The sequence below is a fragment of the Spea bombifrons genome, chromosome 2 (genome assembly GCF_027358695.1).
Source record: "Spea bombifrons isolate aSpeBom1 chromosome 2, aSpeBom1.2.pri, whole genome shotgun sequence".
NCBI lineage: Eukaryota > Metazoa > Chordata > Amphibia > Anura > Pelobatidae > Spea > Spea bombifrons.
Genome location: NC_071088.1, coordinates 33,869,686 through 33,885,371, shown reverse-complemented (window position 1 = coordinate 33,885,371; position 15,686 = coordinate 33,869,686). Strand labels below are relative to the sequence as shown.

Here is a 15,686-nt window from a genome sequence, read left to right as displayed (position 1 = left end):
CATAGAAATAAAGCTAGTGTTACATAAACTTTTGTGACCTCAAAAGATCTCTTCTACGGATGAAATAAAGGCTTTTACATCTGAAGAAGGGACCTGAGAGGTCGTGACAGTTCATGTAACATCTTCGTGTGTGTTGGCTAATTAGAAAGGAGACAAGTAGAGTCAAGATGATATCTTTATTAGCTAGCTGAGTGAAGAATGCAAGCTTTCAAAGACCTCTCAGGTCTCTTCCTCAAGGATAGTATAATATGCCCGAGTAAGAGATCTCTTAAAGTGTTTTTAAATTTAAGGACAAACGATGATTCATTTCTTTTAAATCTCAGAAGTCCCGGAGTACGGCCCAATAGCATTCCTAGGCAGAGATGCAATTCCAGATTGACATCATAGTCCGTTTACACAACAGTATTTAAAGTTTAAGCAGCCCTATCCAAAGGCTGATTAGACTGATCCCTTAATAATCTCTCCTCCCGCTTGTCTTCTTCTAATACAGATACATAACATTTAGTTAATGCCTGCACTCCACAAATCATCATAAACCCAAAATAGAGCAGAAACATCTAGTTTAACCTGTTAACACCGAATGACACTTGTCACATGAAGCCGGTGCTTAACACCAAATGAAGGCGATGTATTTGTCAAGATTAACCCCTGGCTCCCTCCTCCCTCGGTTGGAGCCTTTGTGTAATACCCTAGGTTATCTGGAGTTTAGAAATATACCACTTTGTGGGGCAGTTATGACAATGTGGGTGCCATTAAACGTAACATCCTATCATAGTGAACCAAGAAAAACAAAATAATGCCAAATGTGCCTCAAAAGAGGAAAATCTTTTTTGAGATATTTTTCTTTTTTTTTTTTTTTTTTTATTATACAAAAGGTACAAAACATATAAAAAGACAATAAGTTACAATACATTAGCAGCATATGAAATTACTTATTACTGGTCCTCATAAGGCTCCATTATGAGTAGAGGTCTATATAGTTCTTCATTCATTGTACTACAGTTTTCCATGTGTGCATATTACAATTATAGATAACATTATGACAAAACAAAAAAAAAAAAAAAATAACAGGAATAACAAAGATAACTGGTATCTGTAAAGTCCTTTCATGTATGTATCTCCAAAGTGGGTTGATCTTCTCTCCTCTAATTTATAGATATTTATAGGGTAAGTCTTCCCCATATTTCCCAGTATTTATGCATAAGCTCATTAGCTCTATAATAACCATATTCCATATTCTTTTGATTAAGAATTTGATTTTTGACATATGTCCAGGAGATTATCTTTTTTTGCCTCCAATTTCTAGCTATAACTACCAGCATCGCTAGGATCACATGATCTATCAAGTTTTTTTGTTTTACCGGAATCATCTCCCAATCTTGAAGTAATAATGCTCTAAGCGGTGACTTATCTATTTGTTTCTCCACTATACCAGATATGATATTAAATATCTTGTCCCAACATTCCGTTATTTTAGTGCACGACCACCAGATGTGAATCCATGTTCCCTCAGCTCTTTGACATCTCCAGCATAGATTTTGATTTGCTGGGTTTATCTTATGGAGCCTTTCTGGGACCATATACCATCGATTGACAATTTTAAAATAAATCTCCTGTAGGTTCAAGCAATGGACATTTTTCGTAACTTGATTGCAAGCTTTTATCCAGCAATCTGCTGTAAGGGAGGCATTATCTATATTTAAATCAATCTCCCATTTTTTCCAGGCAGGTGGAGCTTTAAGATCATCTATATCCACAATTAAGTCTGAACAAAGTTTTAAAGATTTCTGTTTAGTCTGGTTATCAAATATTTTCATAAACTTTATCACATGTACATCTTTATTTTCCTCCACAAGAGAGTGAGATAGATAGTTCTTAATTCTCATGTAATTAAATATTTCTTTATTAGTAAGACCGAACTCGATACACAAGGTAGAAAAATCTTTAAGTTTATTTCCTATCATAAGTTCCTCTATTCTTTTTATCCTACATTTTTCCCACTCGTTGAGGTTTATATCCTGAATATTTTTATTTAGAATCTGTAGCGGGGCCTTTTTAATTATAAGATCATTTAAACCAATTTTCTTCTTAAAACTCTGCCAAAATAATAATGTTGAATTAAGTAGTGTCCCTTTGAAATGTTTCGTATATTCCTTTAAATCTCTTTTCTGTAGCCAAAGGGCTATTTCTAGATCTTTCAAGCCCAAAATAGTTTTTTCAATTAGATACCAGTCTGACTCCTTAGATTGCAACAGTTGCATTTTATATATATGGGATAGCATAGATGCATACCAATAATTAAGTAGTTTAGGAAGGCCCAGTCCTCGCCGACTCCTAGGTAAAAATAAAGTGTTTTTTTGGATTCTAGGGTGTTTATCCCACCATATAAATTTCATTAATTTTGATTGTAATATGTTAATCCAATCTTTAGTCAGCATATCCGGGATCATTCTGAATCTATATAGCCACGCGGATAATATATATGATTTTATAATATTAATTCTCCCCATCCAGGATATTGGAAGAGACTTCCACTTATTTAGTTTCTCTTGTGTTTGCTTTAAAAGAATTTGACAGTTTCTTTCCAGTATGTTAGTGCCTTCTGCCGAGATTTTTATTCCTAGGTAGTCTATACCTGTATCTGGCCACAAGAATTTAAACCTAGATTTTATTAGATTTTTCTCTTCTAAGATATTTTTCTTAAAGTTTAAATTAGTGGTGTACAATTTATCAATGCATTTATAATCACTAGTTAAGAAACCTAGAAATGAATTCAAATTACATTTAATTTCTTATATTGGGTGAGAATGTGAATCATTTTATTGGCTTTTGCATTAGGAATTTTAGGACATTTTAAACAAGCATTTCCATAAGATATTCATTTTTTAACAAAAAGTTAAAATGCCAGATTAATGTCTAAGTGGCCCTAAAATTTTTATGAAACTATTTGCTAAAACAGCTATCCATGTTGAAATGTTTAATACATAACGCAGCAATATAGTCTGTGAGGGATGCAATTAAATAACGCATAACCCATAAGAAAGCATAAAATCACTTCAATACTATAGTGTCCAATACCAAACGCTTCCAATTATCTTCCAATTGGACTTCCTCTTTAGGTATCGGTCATTCTCATATATAAGTGCAAAGTGACTGTATATTAGAAATCTGTGGAAAATACAACTCAATCTAAAAATGACAATGTCACTCACTACCCCTAAACAACAAGTACAGAACAGTACAGACAGAGAACCTCACATGCTACAAAATGTATATCTGTGTCTGTGCTAAAACCGTTAATTGTGTGTGTTTGGATTTTGCCCCAGTATTTATGTGGATGACCATCATTAAATGTTTCTAAAGTTTTATAGTAGGATTATTGCACGACACTTCAGAAAACTATCTACACTTGGGTCACCATGCAGCAGGTATCTGGAACAACATGTCACACACACAACTATTTACTCAAACACTGATTCATTCTCAGGCTCCTTCTAGAACACTGATTGTCCACTCAATATGTATTAGTCACTTCAACACGCATAAAGAACTGGCTTTTAGCACGAGGAGACAACTGAATAACAATCTGGATCATGTCACCGCCAAATTGTCAGTTCCCCACCATGATAGTTCCCAGCACTACTAAACAAGTTCCTTTTTTTTGCTTTGCTTTAAGTGTTACATTGTTCTACAAAAGAGACTTATAGTGAAATAGTCTAAAGAAGAGTTTAACATCAAGCGTGGTTTGTATGATCCAGAACACCTGTTTGAGGTCCTTGAGGACTAAAGTTGGACAACTTGAGTGTAAAAGGCCAGCAGCTATTAAACTATTAATTTAAACTAAATAACTCAATCATACCAAGACGCTAGTGCACAAATAGTAAAAGTGCAATCACTATGGCAACAAATAGAATGATCTTATTGACTGCACAAATTTCAGAAAGCTGTAACTAGAATTGCTCATTATACATAACCATTATCATAACAAGGTGCTACTCTACTTACAAAGATTACTAACTGCGATATCTAATATGCTTTGCAAATACACCTTAGTGGATCTGTCATTTTGTTCTTTCACCTTCTATGGCAACAACCTAATTGTACCTTCTTTTGTGTCACATGACAATTAAGTGTTCTCTGCTAATGTTTACATGCCTACATGATTATTTCTGTTAACGGTCTGGATATTCAACAGTTCCAGGAATGATGTTTCTAATTCTAATCTTCCAGACGTGAGGCCACCAGGGACCAGGACCAGCCAGGGCATTTCATGCAAATGCATCCCTTTCTCATTATCCCTCTATAAAAAGACTGCATTAGCATCCTGCTGTCAGACTTAATAGGAAGCTGCAACGCTCTTCCTGGATTCCACGACTATTGCTTTAAAAGACTGCCCATGAGCATCTAGCACTAGAGGTGGGGTAGTAAATGGAAAGTAGGACCTGTTAGCCATACGGACACTCTCATAAGATCACAATATAAAAGTATTTTCTACAAATATTTAGGTTAAGACAAATGTAGACGGATATAGCCTTGTTAGTCCAGTAATGTAATTTTTTAGTATTGCACTATAAAATAACTTTTTATTGGACTAACATTAAAGTACAAGCTTTCTATAAACCTCCCTTTGTCAGGTCAATACTGGTTAAAACCCCCCAAAATTATTAATATGTTTAAATATTTATTATGCCTAGGATCGGGTATACTGATCAATTACAAGAGAGTCGTCACATTTTTAAAGTACATCTAATTTACAGATGTTGGTAGGAACCAAATGGTGCTAGCTAGCATTTTACATGTACATATTTGTAGCATATGATAAACAAGCGTCTAAAAAGGAACAAAATAAAGAAGATGAGACTCAAGGAACATCGGAAACATTCAACTGCAAGGTGCTGAATTTAAAAAGATACATTCCGGAGACACTGAAGAACGTGTCTGCTAATTTCTCCACATTCAGCACCAGGACCACTAAAGCCGTGTCCTGATAAATATGGCTCGTAGCCTCGCTGACCTCAGGAATGCTTTTATAATCTTACAAGAAGATTTTCAGGCTACTTTAGGATTGCTCTAGAAACAGAAGTATCAATGAGGTCTACAAATAGTAGGTATAGCCAAAGCTTTCTTACAGTCTAAACGCTCATGAGAAATGATGAAATTAAACTGCTACTGAAGGGATGAATATCCTTCTTTACAGTCTGAAAGTATCACTAAGTAGCGAGCAGATCAGAACGGTAATATCCCATTATGCCATCTTAGGAAATGAAGAACTTCACTTTATATGGACCTGGCGTCACAGACACATCTTTCATCCCAACAAACATTATTATAGTTTTAATGATTACATGGAATATTAGACTCTTGCATAAAAAAAAGGAAAAAAATAGGACAAGGGGAGTGATCAAGAATTTTTTTTGTGGTTGTGGTTTTGAAGATGCCTCCAAGGATCACAAGAAGAAAAATATCCAGAGGATTGTATAACACACAGATAAAATACATGACGTTTAAGTTTGTTCAAATGTGGTTATAATTGTGGTTCAGACACTGGCTTCTGGAGTAGGAAATTCTAATGACCAACCCCTAACTTTTACTTTTATCAGTCTACTTATATGAAGCGCACAGACTGTGTTGACCAGGGTTGGAAGCAAAAGGTAAAATAAAACACTGAGGAAGATGAAAAGGTTATACAATAAAGGACTTTAAAAAATAAAAACGAATAAATCTCTGATTAGAAATGGCCAACGAGAAACTCTCAGACATTTAATAAAAAAAGCACATCTATGATCCAGGAAATCTGCTGTTTCTGGGTCTACTACAATCTACCACCTTGATACATTGGAATGCATAACAGTTTAATCATAAAGTGATGAAAGATGATTGAAATTGTAATATTTTAAAAAACATCTGTTAATGTGCAACTAGTTATAACATATTGGTCGGAGTTCCCCTTTAAAGGCTGAAGAAACCTTGGCAGCTTCTCAAAAATTCTTTAACAAGCACCGAAGGTCAGAAACCCTGTATGTGTTTTGTGACAGTAGTGACAAGATGCCCAAGCATGTTAAAAATTTATCAGATATCTATTTTTTAAATAAAGAGCAGACAGATGTCTTATCAAAAAAGCACTCTTGAACATTCAGTTCGTATAGCACCCTAGGCTAATTGTTCCCTCCACCTCAAGCTTACTACTGATGATATAGGTGTAGACCTCTTGGGCCTTGCAGAAGCTTCCACTGCACCACTAGTAGGTGCCAGATTTACTTCCCCACATTAGTGACATTTTATGAGGTGATAACACCCACAGAACAGGTGTCCCAAAACATTGAGGGGTATGGACCACGACTGTAGAACACTGGGATACCCTTATACCCAGCAAACATTGAACACCAAGAAAAAAAAGAGGAAAGAGGGCACAAGTTCAATAACAAAATAGGTAAGCTAAAGAATAAAATGCAATATATTTTGACTGATTTCAGGCATAATATACTCTAAACATAGATTGGGGTTTATCAATGACTGTGAGCATTAAAATGCTTGATGAATTTGCTTTCCTCTATATAGGACACCCCAAACATATGCATATAAGCAAAAAGGTTACCGTCTATGGTGGTAGAGGACACCACCACAAGGTTTTTCCTTATGTTAGCAAGGACGCAAACGCGGGAGAGGGGTGCTGAGGCCAGTATGCCTAGGGATCTAGAAACCCTGGGACCTACTCTGAATATCTTCTCCAGTAGCTGAATGCTTAACTCTAAAATTGAATGATGCAAATATGAATCGGCGTCATTGAAATTGGATGGGCAAGTTTCAAAAAAACGGTTTAACGGGTGAGAAGCATAAATTGTCTAAAAAAGACATTATGAACATTCCATAGACAGCACACATTTTTTACCGTTATACCAGAACTGGTCTATATAAATCTACTTTAATAGATCTGATCAGAGCACAAATGGCATGGGTCAGAGCTGATTTATTAGATAAATCACAAATGCAAGATGACGATTCCAGGAAATAATTTGACTGCAAGGGATAAAAAATAAAGAGGATGTGTACTATTACAAGTTAAAATGTACGGCAAAAGATAGCCATATTATTCTTTTTGTAATAAACAGTAATTTCCCAAAATGATTTTCTATTTATATGTAAATTTCTCCAGGAGAAGAAGACAAAAACACCAGTCATTCATGTTTTCATATAGATATCTACCAAGAGGTATTCTTAATAGAGATCAAGCAGAACTATCATAGGGATTGAAGGAAACATTCCGTTGAGAAGATTGGATAAACCCTTCCGCACATATCAGTGAACACATACTTGCTACATAAAGCACCGTTGTTGAGAATCAGAAAATATGAACTGGGATGAAAAGAATCGTTTTACATCCCAGGATCTGGGCTACAAAACAAACACATTTGGCAGTTACTTCCTTGCGACCTTGAGATAGACACAACTGTTAATATGTATTTATATTGATATATAAAGTACAGAGACTGTATGTTAAATAAGAAGCAATGATTGTTTTGGATACATTTAAAAGAAAAATACAAGTGTGAATGCCTAATGTTGCTGTGACTGCTTATTAGTCACCATTACACCCATCATACTGACTACAATGCATATGATCCCTTTAAATGTACATGGTGGTCCTCTTGGAAATGCATGGGAGGATTCTGGAAAATCACCATAGCAACAAACTATGGTATCAAGACTCCTTTCCAACCTTTTATCAGAATTACCTTTTATACATCCCAAGTCAGAAGAGTCACCCAACAATCATCAAATAGATGGAGGTTTTAGAAGTCTCCATAGTTAGGTACAAATAAAAATTAAAAAATAAAATCCAGGTAATTCATATTTTTTCAAAAAGTAAAAATCAAATCACAAAACTAGCACTTAGGTAATATGGCACACGGAAGTACAGTTCTATTCACCATGACAAGGTTTCTTTGTTCACATTGTCTAACTACACGGTTAACTGATGAAGTTCTTTTCTATAACAGAGAAGGATGACCTCTTACAACTATGGCTACTTCAGTACTTCAGGATTTTCCGTTATACCGCAGGCCTGCATCATTACCAAGTTAGCAAATTAAATGGTATAAAAGTATTTCTCAACAGATTCTCTTGCCTGACTTTGTGAACTCCTCTGGTTACATAAAAAAAACAAAACACAAAACTTAATGGCTACATAACATGCTTGTGGGAGTTCCGTTGACGTCTTTACTCTAGCTACTCCGATAGGGACAATGCTTGATAGACGTGTTCCAACTGTATGCTTGCTGTTTTGATTACAGACTAAACAGTCAACAATTAGCATAAGTAGTGCTCCTGCTGATCTAGTAGACATCCTGCAGAATATTTTTACATCTTGCAAGCTGACAATAGGCAGGAGGCATTATTATCTACTTTAGGGCTTTTAGGGATTTACAGCTTTGAGAAACAAAAACTGCAGTTAGTTTTAGAACCAGGACTGGTGAACTCAAACATAAAATTGAAATAAGAAAAAATGAAGTGCAAATACCAAATTGTGGGGAAAAAAGTTTGAGAACAGAACCTAGAAGTATCAGGTGTTCTTGGAATGAAACCTTGAATATCACGTGCACAGCATAAGTGTGAATAAAGTTCTAGGGTCATTAATTTCCCATTGTGTATTTATGTTAATTGTGAAACTTGTGGTAGAGGGCTTAAGAAGTGCAAAAGAGGGCACAAAATAACTTCTATTTAGATGGCATACACCAAAAATATAAGAACATACCCCTTTGTGCAGCGTTGCAGAATGTTATGGTGCTATACAGAATAACAACAACATATGCATGTTGGACTCCCCACTTCTACAGAAGTCATGTGATCACCATGTGTTTAACCCTCTAAATGTTTGATGAGTGAGCAGTGCATAAAAGGTCTCTAAGTTCATAGCCACATTTAGTATAACCTGTCAGATTGGTGCCTCGGTTGGCTCACCTCTGCTTAGCCTAGAGTTGGCAAAGCCAAGAAACCCAGGTGGGAACCCAGTACCTTCAGACTACTCCATCATGGGGTCTCAGGATCCTCTTTTGCTCCACTAGCACAAAGTTTACAACAAATGTGAAATACGAGTCTTACAAGTGAAATAGGACCTCTAGGAAAACCATAGCAGTGATACATACCTGGTTCTTCAATACACTAGCAGGACATACATTCAACACCATACAATGTACCTAACCTTCTGCATTATAAACACAAAACTGCAGATATTGGAAACATAATTAAACATTTTACATGTTCCCTAGAATCCTTTACTTTGGAAAAAGATTTGGCTCTACAATTGACAGCAAAGTGACACTAGTTATTTTCAAACATAATCCACACAAATTAACATACAAAAGCATATATCAGTGACACAGAAATTATGTTTTAAGCAATTTCTCAGAGGGTACAAAAAATGATTTTATCTGGAGAGACCTTGAAAAGTTTAAAGTCAGCCATGTCTAAAGTTACACTGTAACATCCATCTCTGGGAGACTTAAAAATAGACTCCAGCTATTAAAAGTGAGACTTCAACATACGCCAGAAAAAAAACGCAAGCCGAGAAGACTTCATCTTTTTTAACCGTATAACAAGGAAACAGGAAACATCAGTCAATAATTAAATACCATTGCTGTTTTCCATAAGCAATAAAACATACTGGTGTGCTGCCATCCAGAAGTTCTTTTAAATTATGTAGGCGCCTATTTGGAAGTGGAATACCGTAGACTTTCGACCACAATCATATTTTTTTTTTCCTTTAAAATAGGTGGGAAAGTTATAGTGAGGTTTGGGATTTAAATACTAACATTTCTATCAAACCAGCCATGGCAAAGAGCTATAAAACCAAAGAGAAATCCCTCAAAATATATGAAACGGGCAATCGTTTGTGGTAAATATTTATGTAGGATTCTTGTATCCAGGTAAGCTTTGAGTTGGAAAAAAATACAGTTTTGGTTTTGCAGCGCAAGGGAAACACTCACGCACATGTGAATAAAGGCTATTTCTGCCAAGGCTATGGTAATTGCTTCTTTTTATAGGTTACAGTCACACCTCATATCACACCTAGAACTTTAACAAGAAGAAAGCTTCAATCAAGTAGCACCAAAGTATCCTGGGAGGATTCTGAAAAAGGAGATGTGGAAAACTTTGGAATCAAAGTTCAAAGGAAAATACGTGCATGTATGTTGAGACCTTGTTTCAGTGAAGTAGTAGACCGGCCTAACATCAGGAATGGGCAGTGTGCAGCAGTCCAATTGTCACAAGTCAACGCATTCTGTTATTCTTTGGCAACGTGTCAGTTGTTGGACTTGCATGAAGACGACCATAACTATGTTTTGTCTTATGGGATAAATAAATCGAGAAAAGGAGACTGCCGTCTCCAGGAACACAAATCATGACACTGTCACTTCTGTTTTTTTGGGAGGTACTAGCGGGATTATTTCTCAGATTGTGTTTGTGGTTCTTTCTTTCTAGGTTTTTGTGCAATAGCTTTAAGCAAGATGCTTCCTGTGCACAAAAAAAACCCCAGAACTGATGCCAAACTAAAGTTTGGAGAGTTGGTAATTCAGGGACCAGAAGCAAACTTTTCATTTTCTGTGTAACAAGAGATCCACAAAGTTGTAGTGTTTACTTGGAAAACGCTTATTAAAGCTAGTCTGCCATACTGTCCAAAAGCCAACTCTGTCTGCTTTAGAAGGAAAAATGCAATTTCCAGATCTGTGGTCCTTTGCGCAGTACGATGTGTACTCTTGAGCGTCCAGAAGTACACCATTACTAGACAATATCACAAAAAATATCATAAAAAAAAGAAAAGATATCTTTCACAGTCACAAAATGGTATATTCATTGTCTACTATCCCTGACACTCATTTAAAGAAAAATCCATATTAAAAGTACTTTAATATGCATTCTTTTCAAACGAGAAAGAGGTGCTTGCCTGACACAGAAGAAGCTGCCCTGCAGTAACCGCACTCCTCCTCCTCCTCCATGATCGCATATCTCTTGCCACCGATTGGGCGCATGAAGGAAAGTGACCCTATTGAAATCAGCGGCAGCACTTTCCATACATGAGCACAGAGGGCTGGAGAGTCAATAAAAAGGACTCCGATTAAAAGTAATCGCAAGAGTCCACTCCACGAGGCACATGCGTGTGAAGGGATACCGAAGAACCCAAAATAAGGGGCTACACAGCTATCATGTGCATACGATGGCTGGAGTGTCATTGTAAGGCTAACTAGTCATATCTACATGACCCATTCCAGAGAATTCAACTTTAATAATATCTATTAATAACACTAAAGGAAGATTAATCAAAAGTAAATATTTTTCTATACCATAACATGCTTTCAGCAACTGCTAGATGCCTCTACTCTCTACTAGCAAATGAAAAGTAACTCAGCAGGCAAGTGAAAGAGTCTTAGAATTAAATTTAACATCGACTTGTTGACAACTGCAATCAAACACTTGGACAGGACACTTTTGACTTGCCACGTGAGCCTCATACTTCACACTGAAGTTATTACTCGCACTAAACTGGCAATCTGACCTCCATTCAAATTCTCTGCAGCCTCTGCATTAAACACAACCCACACAAATTCATCAAAGTCATGGTAAAAATAACTGCTGACAATTCCAAAAATGGAAGAACTATACCGTTCTATAAGCCAACCTGGCCGTTATATTTGGACCATTTTGCTTTGTTGTTTTAATAAGTTGATTAATTGACCTAGTGACCTTGCATTTGATATTGGCATAACAGGCAGTTCCTCTTTCTAGCAATATATACTATTCCATATTGGTCCAAGAAGAAAGAGGTAACCTGGTTAAACAAACAAAAAAAACCAAGCAAACTGAGAAATATATCCAGAAACAGACAAAGATGGATTACAGGGTCAACCAGTTTAACCTTATTCCAGCTTGGGCTCCCTAATGCATTACAAAAATAAAAATGCACATTTTGGAGACTGGACTGTTCCTTTAAGCTGCTTGTTTGCTAGAAAAGAGTCTATCGGAAATGTTCCTTAAGGGGATTATATACTTGGCTTCATAGTTTCCTTTGGGGCATTTTTTTGGCAAGGTGGCCTTCCTGCTATGACCTTGCTAAATCCAACTAAGTTTCTGTGCTGGGGCAGGGCACAGTAAACTCACTGCTCCACAGAATGGAATCATAGGCAGCACAATCATGATGCTAAATTTAACTGTATGAAATTTCATTCTTCAAGATAGATCATGAATATTTTAATATGATATTATAAAATAAAAATCAAGACGTTTTTTTCTCTGATGTACCCAAATAATACTTACAGAAAAATACTAAAGTTATTTGCAAATTAATATTTTAACAAAACATTTTTTAAACAAATCCAAGAATGATATTGCCTTGGCAAATAAGATATCAATTTGCCCAAAGCTTCTACAGTTGTTGTCCGCTATTACTACAATTCTGATTGTTATTGGTAAACTTTGGTTTGGTTTAGAGAAGAAACCAAAAGGTGTAATTTAACAGTCTCTGGTGTACATTGATAAGAACCTCCAAGCACTTGAGAACAATTCAAAACAAAAGTATATGTGAGCGATCATCAATTCCACCTACCCATCAAATCCAATGGTTGGCAGATTACAAAACCACCATCTTCCAACACATGAAGAAAAGAAAAAACAATAAAAGCCAACTTTTCTATTGCAAATAAAATTTCAGGAGAAGATTGCTCTGTTTTTTTCATAAGGATGAAAAACCCATGCACTAATTTTAGAGTGATCAGTGATATATACATCCCATATCTTTGGCTGGCAGATCATGGAAGATGTGGTTAACCAAGAGCAGGGCAACCACATTTTTGTGTGTAGTGGCAGACATTGATTCTTTCAGTTCTACAATTTGGATGCTGGTCAGGTATTGGAGAATTTCTTAGAATTATCACCCACACATGTGGATCATCTATTGTAAAGATAAACCATTAACTATCATCAGTTCTATCATCAATTTTAGTCATATATGTTTAGCAGTTTTTTTCTTCTTTTCATGTATTTTTATTTTTAGCAATGTATTCTTCTGTTGAGATATATGTGAGAGATTTTCATATGCACGCGTATTCTTTGCGAAGATAGACACTGGTTACTATAGTAATGAACTAGGAATTCTGCCAAGTTTGACTTTTTCACATAACATTGGAAGCCTAATGCATAAAGTGTAACGGAATTGCTTTAATACAGGCAAAGCACCAAATGACATATAGCATATGGGGGGTACTTACACAGAAAAATGTATATACTGGAAATTTGGGCTAAGATTTGGAGGTAATTTATTACACATACATCCTCGTGAAACCAACGGATGGCCTAACCCACATTTGGTAAGCAAAACAATAAAAAAATATTGTTCTTCCTGCAAAGTAATTTCCCTAGGGGTCCGACTTAGGCTTCTGCAATTGGTGACCAAAGGATCCTTGGTGCACAGGTGGGCCCTTGGAATCCAGGACTATTGTTAGCTATTTATTTCAACATATAGAATAATGAAATGCCATAGATTCTATATCTTCTTAAACAGGTTTACATACATACAGCGCCAATTGATGACGGATGGCAATAACAGTAACAGGACAATGGAACTTGGGTGTTATAGGCTCTAGTTTCTTGAAATGATAGAGGAGACCTGGAGATTTATAGCATCAGGGTTTTTTTTGTAAATCTCAAGCTCTTTTAAGGGATGCCTATTTTTGCTCATTTTATGCTGATATTTTAATTAAAAAAAAAAAAAAAAAAAAAGTGTATTATGAATTTCTTTCCTAAATAGAACCTAATCTTTATATTATTACTTTCCCTACTGTGGAATCTTGGTTGAAATATACTCTTTCTGGTGAATACAATCTGTTCTGAAAACAAATGAACCTCCGTGAAAATCTGCTTTTATCAGCAAAAACATCGCAACTGCACACTAAATGTTTCGCAAAGAAAGAAAATAGTTCAATCAAGTAGATTGTATTAACCTTTAGAGAATGATTTTTTGGGAAAAGAGCCGGCATTTACATTGACAAAACACCCCAGCTATATATCAACGTAGCCCCGTCGCCGAATCGTAACCTGTTAAAAGATTGCATTCATAAAAGAAGCACAAAGCCAGATTGTGTGAAATCAGAGAGGGGCTCAGAATAATGGAATTCATTAGAAGGCAGAATACAAAAAAGATTTTAACACCCGCAGAAACCGCTTAGTATTCCAAGACAGTACTAAGGAAAAGCATTTGGTTTCAATATTTGTTTCTGACATTGGATAAATTCACTTTTCCCAAATCCAACACTTTCTATAGTTCTATACCCAATGAATCCATGTAAAAGACATTGACAAATTAAAATAAGCAATATGTTTCCAACTCTTTTATTAAGATACTGGTCTTATTTTACAAAGGGTTTAGGGTGAGGTTTAAGGGGAGGATTTTAAACTAGGAGATAATTGATATCATAACTCATCGTTTGCCACGGATCCTAAAGTTACCACTTAAATAGAAAAAAAAAAGTATGGGGTATATATCGGGTATATAATAAAAGTTGGAGACAGCCCCTGAACTTTTATTCTTTAAAAGGATAGGTTTACAAAAAAATGCATATTACTTTAAAATGTACTTTTTTATTTTGATATGCCTCATCATTGAATTTATAATTATTCATTGAGCAAATTTATACCATGACTTACAAAAGCAGAGAAGCCAACAGTCCATTTGTAATATAATTCACTAATTTTATATATAATACAAAAATGATTATAACTGAGAAAACTATGGATTTAATATACAGCGGCAAGTAACGCGTAAGAATATTAAAATGCTGTTCACATAACAGCGGTGTATGAGATCTTGGGTATATTTTATTTCTCTTTTCGGCACAGCCTGATAAACGGGCCCCGCTCTACCCATCCGTTGTAATGATGTATCTGCATCCTGCTAGTCCGCTGAGAAAAGATCAATAACGCTAACCCATCCTGTATCATTAGTCACACTTACATGTCGGCTTCTGGAGATAGTTTTTTAATTAACCATCAATTTTCCTTAAACGGAAATTATACACTGATTTTTAACAGGCTAGCTAACATTTATTTTAAAAACCATAACATGTATATAACAAGGAAATCAAACTCCACTCATCTGCCAACGTGTAACCCAGATTTATATTCCAAACTTTATTCCAACTAGGATAGGTTTCCATCAGACTGCGCACGTAGATTGAGGTCAACGTCTCACTGCACCCAACAGTGTCAACTTATTTAGATAAATCAACGTTTCTGCTGGGTATGTATAAAAAAGGCATATAAATTACGTTAAAAAAAACACCATCAATGCCCTCTGTAATTCCGGCCACTTATGGCTTCTAGGACCTCTGGAAATTGTGTGAGGGGGTCGCTGGAGCCACTTAGAGGCATAGTCCTGAGCAGGAGGGGCATTTGGCCTGCGAGGGACTGGAGCTGTGGGGGCAGATAATCATGCTAACATAAAGACGATTCCGATTGTCACATAGCACATGCGTCGTAGGCATTAAAGTGCCAATAAAAGCATCAAACCCAGACCAACTGCACAAACCATGGCCTTTGGACTCTTAGACTCTAAAATGTAACCTGTATTTTCTATATTTGTGTACCCTACACACCTTCCTTTTTATCCCTCAAGTGAAATGGTATTTCTGTCTATATCCACA

The 15,686-nt window shown here is 35.9% G+C and overlaps 1 protein-coding gene across 1 annotated transcript in view; it reads right to left on the bottom strand.

Moving 5' to 3' along the window:
* The window catches only part of TSPAN7 (tetraspanin 7), a 44,053-nt gene that overhangs the window by 15,956 nt on the left and 12,411 nt on the right, over window positions 1–15,686 (bottom strand). The window lies entirely within an intron of this gene.